Source organism: Pinus tabuliformis, chromosome J, assembly GCF_031772625.1.
Source record: "Pinus tabuliformis cultivar Carrire ecotype Pingquan chromosome J, CPIR1, whole genome shotgun sequence".
NCBI classification, from domain to species: Eukaryota; Viridiplantae; Streptophyta; class Pinopsida; order Pinales; family Pinaceae; genus Pinus; species Pinus tabuliformis.
The window spans coordinates 1,545,912,263-1,545,918,046 of record NC_142295.1 but is presented as its reverse complement, the minus strand read 5'-3'; positions in this window follow the sequence as shown (position 1 = coordinate 1,545,918,046).

Below are 5,784 nucleotides of genomic sequence, written 5' to 3'. Positions count from 1 at the left end.
TCATCAGAAGTTAGTCTACCACCAGCAAAAGTTCCTATAGAATCGCTAGGTAATCTTTTGGATAGACTCCAAATGTCTGAACAACCGTCAACATCTAGGACTGTGTCGTCTGACACAGCGACAGCAGAACTCCCTGCTGTCACTCCGACAATGTTTGTCGGCATACCATCTGTCCCGACTAGCTCTCAACCGCTAGAAGGAGCCCACTCAGGGGCTATTTTGACGGTCTGGTCCATTCCTGTTTGTTCATCCGGAATAATATCTGGAAACTCTTATGTTGAGTCTCAACAAATTGATCCATTTGGAGGTCAATTTGGGCAGTCTGGTCCCCAAGGGCAAACAATCCCCTTGAGTTCTGGATTACCACCATATGGGGGGCAGTATGCCCTTTCATTATCCCTTCCGGGAGGATATCCATACGGGAGTTCACAACAATATTCAGGTTATACTGGAATTACCTCAAGTGGTTGGGTACCTATACTACCTCAACAACCAAGGGTTGTGTATTCAATGCAACAATGTGTACCTATGTCGAATATCCCGACTACACTAGCTATTGTGACGGTGTCACAAGTTCAAACGCTACCTGTTGTATGCCAACCTCAAATTTCTCAGGTTGTAATGCAACAGCCCCTTGACCCTGTGACTCAACCACAATTGCCAACTAGTGGGGCGACACAGGTCCAGATGGGTACAATTACCCCACACCTTGGTCCAACGGTTAGCATAGTGCAACAGCACATGGCTTCTCAACCATGGCTGGTGCAATACCAACAACCACAATTCCAACAAGTATACCAAGGTTCTGAGCAGCAAATCTTTGCGAACAGTGGACAGCCGTACATTCAAAATGGTCAAAATCAACCATTTTACAATGGTCATGTCCACCAACCTTATCAGTCATACCAGCATCAAATGCATTATGCTGGCATGCAAAGACCAACTGCTCAGGCAATCCCATCTTACTTTGGGTATGCTTCACCTAATCTGAATCAGCAGTTACCATTCGTGGCGACTTTAGAGTTACTTGATTTAAACCGGTTAACAAACGATCCAATTGCTTACGCCCCTTGGTGGCCAGCGATTCCACATAAACTTCCATCAGATATTCCTAAATTTAATGGAAATCTAGGTGAAGATCCATCGAATCACGTGATGACATTTCATCTATGGTGTTCATCAAACACCCTAAATGATGATTTGATAAGGCTTCGCCTCTTTTAGAGGATGTTAACGGGTCCAGCGGCAAAATGGTACATTGAATTGCCTAGAGCTTCGTTCGACAACTTCAGTACCTTAGCCACAACCTTTTTAACCCATTTTCAATTACCGATAAGGTATGAAATGGGAACAGAACTCCTTACGAACTTCAAACAGATAACGGACACTCACATATCTGATCATATACATGAGTGGCGACGTCGTCGTAGGATGGTAAAAACGTACGTTCCCGATCATCTACTAGCTGAATGGTTTATCAAGTCATTACTACCTTCCATCACGGAAGATGTGGCAAAGGGGGGAGTCGTAACGGAAGAGCAAGTTATCGCTCGTGCACAATATCTGGACATGATCTATACTCAGTCAGGCATGCTCTATGACAAAATACCTGACGCCCCTATACCGGAATTCTCAATTCCTCCTCCTAAATCGAACAATGACTCTCACGCCGGCGATGGCGTGATTGGCACAACAGACACGAAATCGACAAGGGCTACATCCAAGAAGGCCCGTAAGATTTCAGATCAAAATTCAAAAGACGAACTTCTTGCTTCGGAAGTAAATGTCGTATCGACAGATAAGGGCAAAGAAACCAGACAACCAGGAAGCAAGAAGAAAGGCAAAGGTAAGAAGAAGAAACAGGATGAATCATCACCTGAAAAATCTTCTTCAAACCCTCCTGGAAATAGGAAACCAAAAAATCCATGCTATATATGCGATGAGGATCATTGGACCGTAGATTGTCCACACAGAGCTGAGCTTAAGAAATTCTTTAAAAGTTTGAAAACCTCAGCTGTGTTAACTGATCCATTTCCGACGCCAGGAACGAATCTGGTTGAAAGTGGAAATGCTTCCCTGTCTCAAGTGATGATGTTGTCGATTTCGAAACAGCAGAATGATGCTTTGATTTCGACAAGGAACAAAGATTACGAGAATCCACAGCTGTCGAACAACAAGGATAAAGATCAACCAAGTAGTTCGACAACAACTTCGACAGAAGTTGTACCACCCACCATTCCTGAATTAACAATAAAACTGCCGAAGGGAGTAGTACACAAGTCGACATTTAATCCTCGTGCTAGAGCAGCGCAACATTATAACATAGTGGAATATTTGGCCCAATCGCCATCAGCTATGTCGACTCTTGAAGTACTACAAAATTGCCCATCCCAAAGGCAGGCTTTATTATCGGCCATTGGTGGGATTGATCCAAAGGATTCCAATCTTGTATCCTTCGACCACAAAGGATACGATCCTCAGTTACCAGCTCAACTAGCTTTCCTTGTTCAAGTGAAAGCCCTCAACAAAATTGTTCATCGAACAATTATTGATGAGGGGGGATCTACATGTATCATGTCGATGAGTTGCTGGAAAACTTTAGGATCTCCAACCTTGTCGCGGTCTGCGACGACATTAAAAGCATTCGACGGAAGGACATATACCCCATATGGTATCCTAAATAACTTGAAAGTTGAACTAGGGGGAAAAACGATAGAAATAGATGTTGAAGTCATCGATGGGAATCTTGATTACAACATCCTACTAGGAAGACCATGGATATATGCCATGGCAGCTGTTGTGTCGACCTATTTTAGAAAGATTTCATTTCCCTTTCAAGGAGGGATTACAATCGTGGATCAACAAAACTTCCTCCCCAATGGTTCTCAAGTTACAGGAAGCATTCCCATGATCCATGGAAGCCCCCATTCGCTTCAAAATATTGGAGTAGGCCTACTAAAAGATCCTATACTAATGGGAACTTTTGCTCTTCCACCTCCAATCAATCTGGCGGAAGTAGCATCGATAGGAGCCTGCAATATGATATCTTCCACAAAGATCTCAGAAAACAATATCAACATGGATCATGCAATGGTTTTGCCCCCAAGCCCAATAGAAATATTATAGCAATCAATGTTTCTAGCATGGGAGGCAAACCCAAATCAACGCTCATCAAGCGTTTGGATAGATAGGTCTAGAGAATATGGTACTCCTTCAGATCCTTGGTCGCAAGTGCATGTCACCGACGAGGAAATTCTCCAAGCTATGGCAATTGAAGGAGCACCATGGAATGATTCCCACCATCGTTCCCTTCTTCCGGATTGTGAAGAAGAGACTCAAAAAGACCTTTATCATCCCTCAGTCTTTGATTTTCTTTCAAATACTGTAAATACGGTGGATTCCGAGCGAAAATTATCCAACATTGAAGAGACTATATCCATAAATATCTCGACTAAAACAGATGTTGTAGAGAATATTTATGTTGGAAAATGTTGTTCTCCTTCAAAACTAGAAATATATAACGCTCTTTTTCGCGAATTCAGAGATGTCTTTGCTTGGTCATACAGTGAAATTCCAGGAATCGACTCGAGTATCGTTGAACACGAAATTAAGATGTATCCAGATGTCAACCCAGTACGACAACGGCTAAGGCAGGTGCACCCCAAGAAAGCCGCTACCATTAAGGCAGAAGTTGAAAAACTTCTCCATGCTGGTTTCATCTACCCGGTTCCTCTAACCGATTGGGTATCGAATATTGTCCTTGTTATGAAGAAACAAGGGACAATTAGAGTGTGTGTCGATTATAGGGATGTAAATCAAGCTTGTCCAAAAGACAACTACCCTACACCCTTCATCGACCAGATAATTGATGAATGCGCCAGATGCGAAATCTTTTCATTCATGGATGGATTCTCCGGGTATAATCAAATAAATATCCGCCCACAGGACCAGTCAAAGACTGCATTCATTTGTCCATGGGGCACATTCGCATATCGAAAATTACCCTTTGGTTTGAAGAACGCAGGGGCGAAGTTTCAGAGGGCAATGAATTATGCCTTCCATGACATCAAAAACATCGTTCAACCATACCTCGACGACCTTCCGGCTCATTCGCGAAAGCGGATTGATCATCCGCAACATTTAAGAGCGATATTTCTATGTTGCCGACACTACAAGATACGACTCAATCTGCACAAATGTGTATTTTGCATCAGTTCTGGTCATTTACTTGGCTTTGTAGTCTACAAGGATGGGATTCGTCTCGACCCATGTAAGGTCTAGGCAATCATAAATTTGCCTCCACCTTCAAATTTGCTTCAGATCCAGAAACTCCAAGGGAAAGCAAACTTTCTGAGGAGGTTCATTCCAAATTACACCGAACTTGCTAAAGGTTATACACGTCTTTTGAAAAAGGAGGTACCCTTTATCTGGAATCAGGTTGCGCAAGCTTCCTTTGATGCTTTAAAAGATTCCCTAATGAAAGCATCATTAATCTACGCCCCCGATTATCAAAGAGATTTTAACCTGTATCTGGCTGCAGCAGATACGACCATCACAATGGTTTTAGTTCCAGAAGTCGATGGAATTGAACATCCTATATATTATTTAAGTAAGAACTTAAATGATACAGAAAGTAAATATTCTTATGTTGAAAAACTAGCGCTTGCAGCTGTTCAAGCGATACAAAGATTTCGACACTATGTCCTCTTTCGGAAAACTACCATTCTGTCAGATTGCAACCCCATGACTTATATATTGTCGCGACAATTGTTGGGGGGCAAATATTCAAAATGGATAGCGATCCTACAAGAGTTTGATCTGGAATTTGTAAAATCTAAGTCAAAGAAAGCTCTAGTTTTTGCAGAACTATTATGCGATCTCCCATCGTCGTCCAACGATGAAACATCCGAAGAATCAATCGTGGATGAGAATTTGTTTCTGATATCTACAAGCAATGAGTGGTATGGAGATATAATAATTTATCTCCAAACCCAAAAATTTAGGCCAAACACCTCACACTCTGAACAAAAACGTATTCGATACCAAGCAAAATACTACATGATCGTCGGTGATACACTTTACCGTCATGGTATCGATACAGTTCTGAGAAGGTGCCTCACCAATGAGAAGGCCGAAAAGACCCTGAATGAGTGTCATTCAGGCGCTTGTGGGGGGAATCAATCTGGATATGCTACAGCACAAAAAATCTTACAAGCAGGATACTTCTGGCCAACAATGTTCAAAGATTGTATAATCGCAGTCAGAAGTTGCCATGCTTGTCAAATTTTTGATAGCAAAACCAGAAGACCACCCGCATCTCTACAGCCAATAATTGCTGTTGGGCCGTTTGCCAAATGGGGCATCGATTTCATGACATGTAACCCCACCTCGACCGGGGGGCATAGGTATATCATAGTCGCAATTGACTATTTTACCAAATGGGCCGAGGCGATGCCTACATTAGATAATATTGGTGAAACAGCTGCCCTTTTCTTTTTCAATCATGTAGTCGCTAGATTCAGCGTACCACAGGCTATAGTCACAGATCATGGATCGCATTTTCGCAATCACATGATGGTCGAATTAGCTGCCAAACTAGGGTTGTCTCACGACAGCTCTACTCCGTATTATCTGCAAGCCAACGGACAAGTTGAAGCAATCAACAAGGTCCTGAAGCGCATGTTGCAAAGGATGATCAGAGTTCACAAAAGAAGGTGGCACCTAATCCTGTACTCAGCCTTGTGGGCTTACCGAACATCGGTAAGGAATGCAACCGGGTTCACA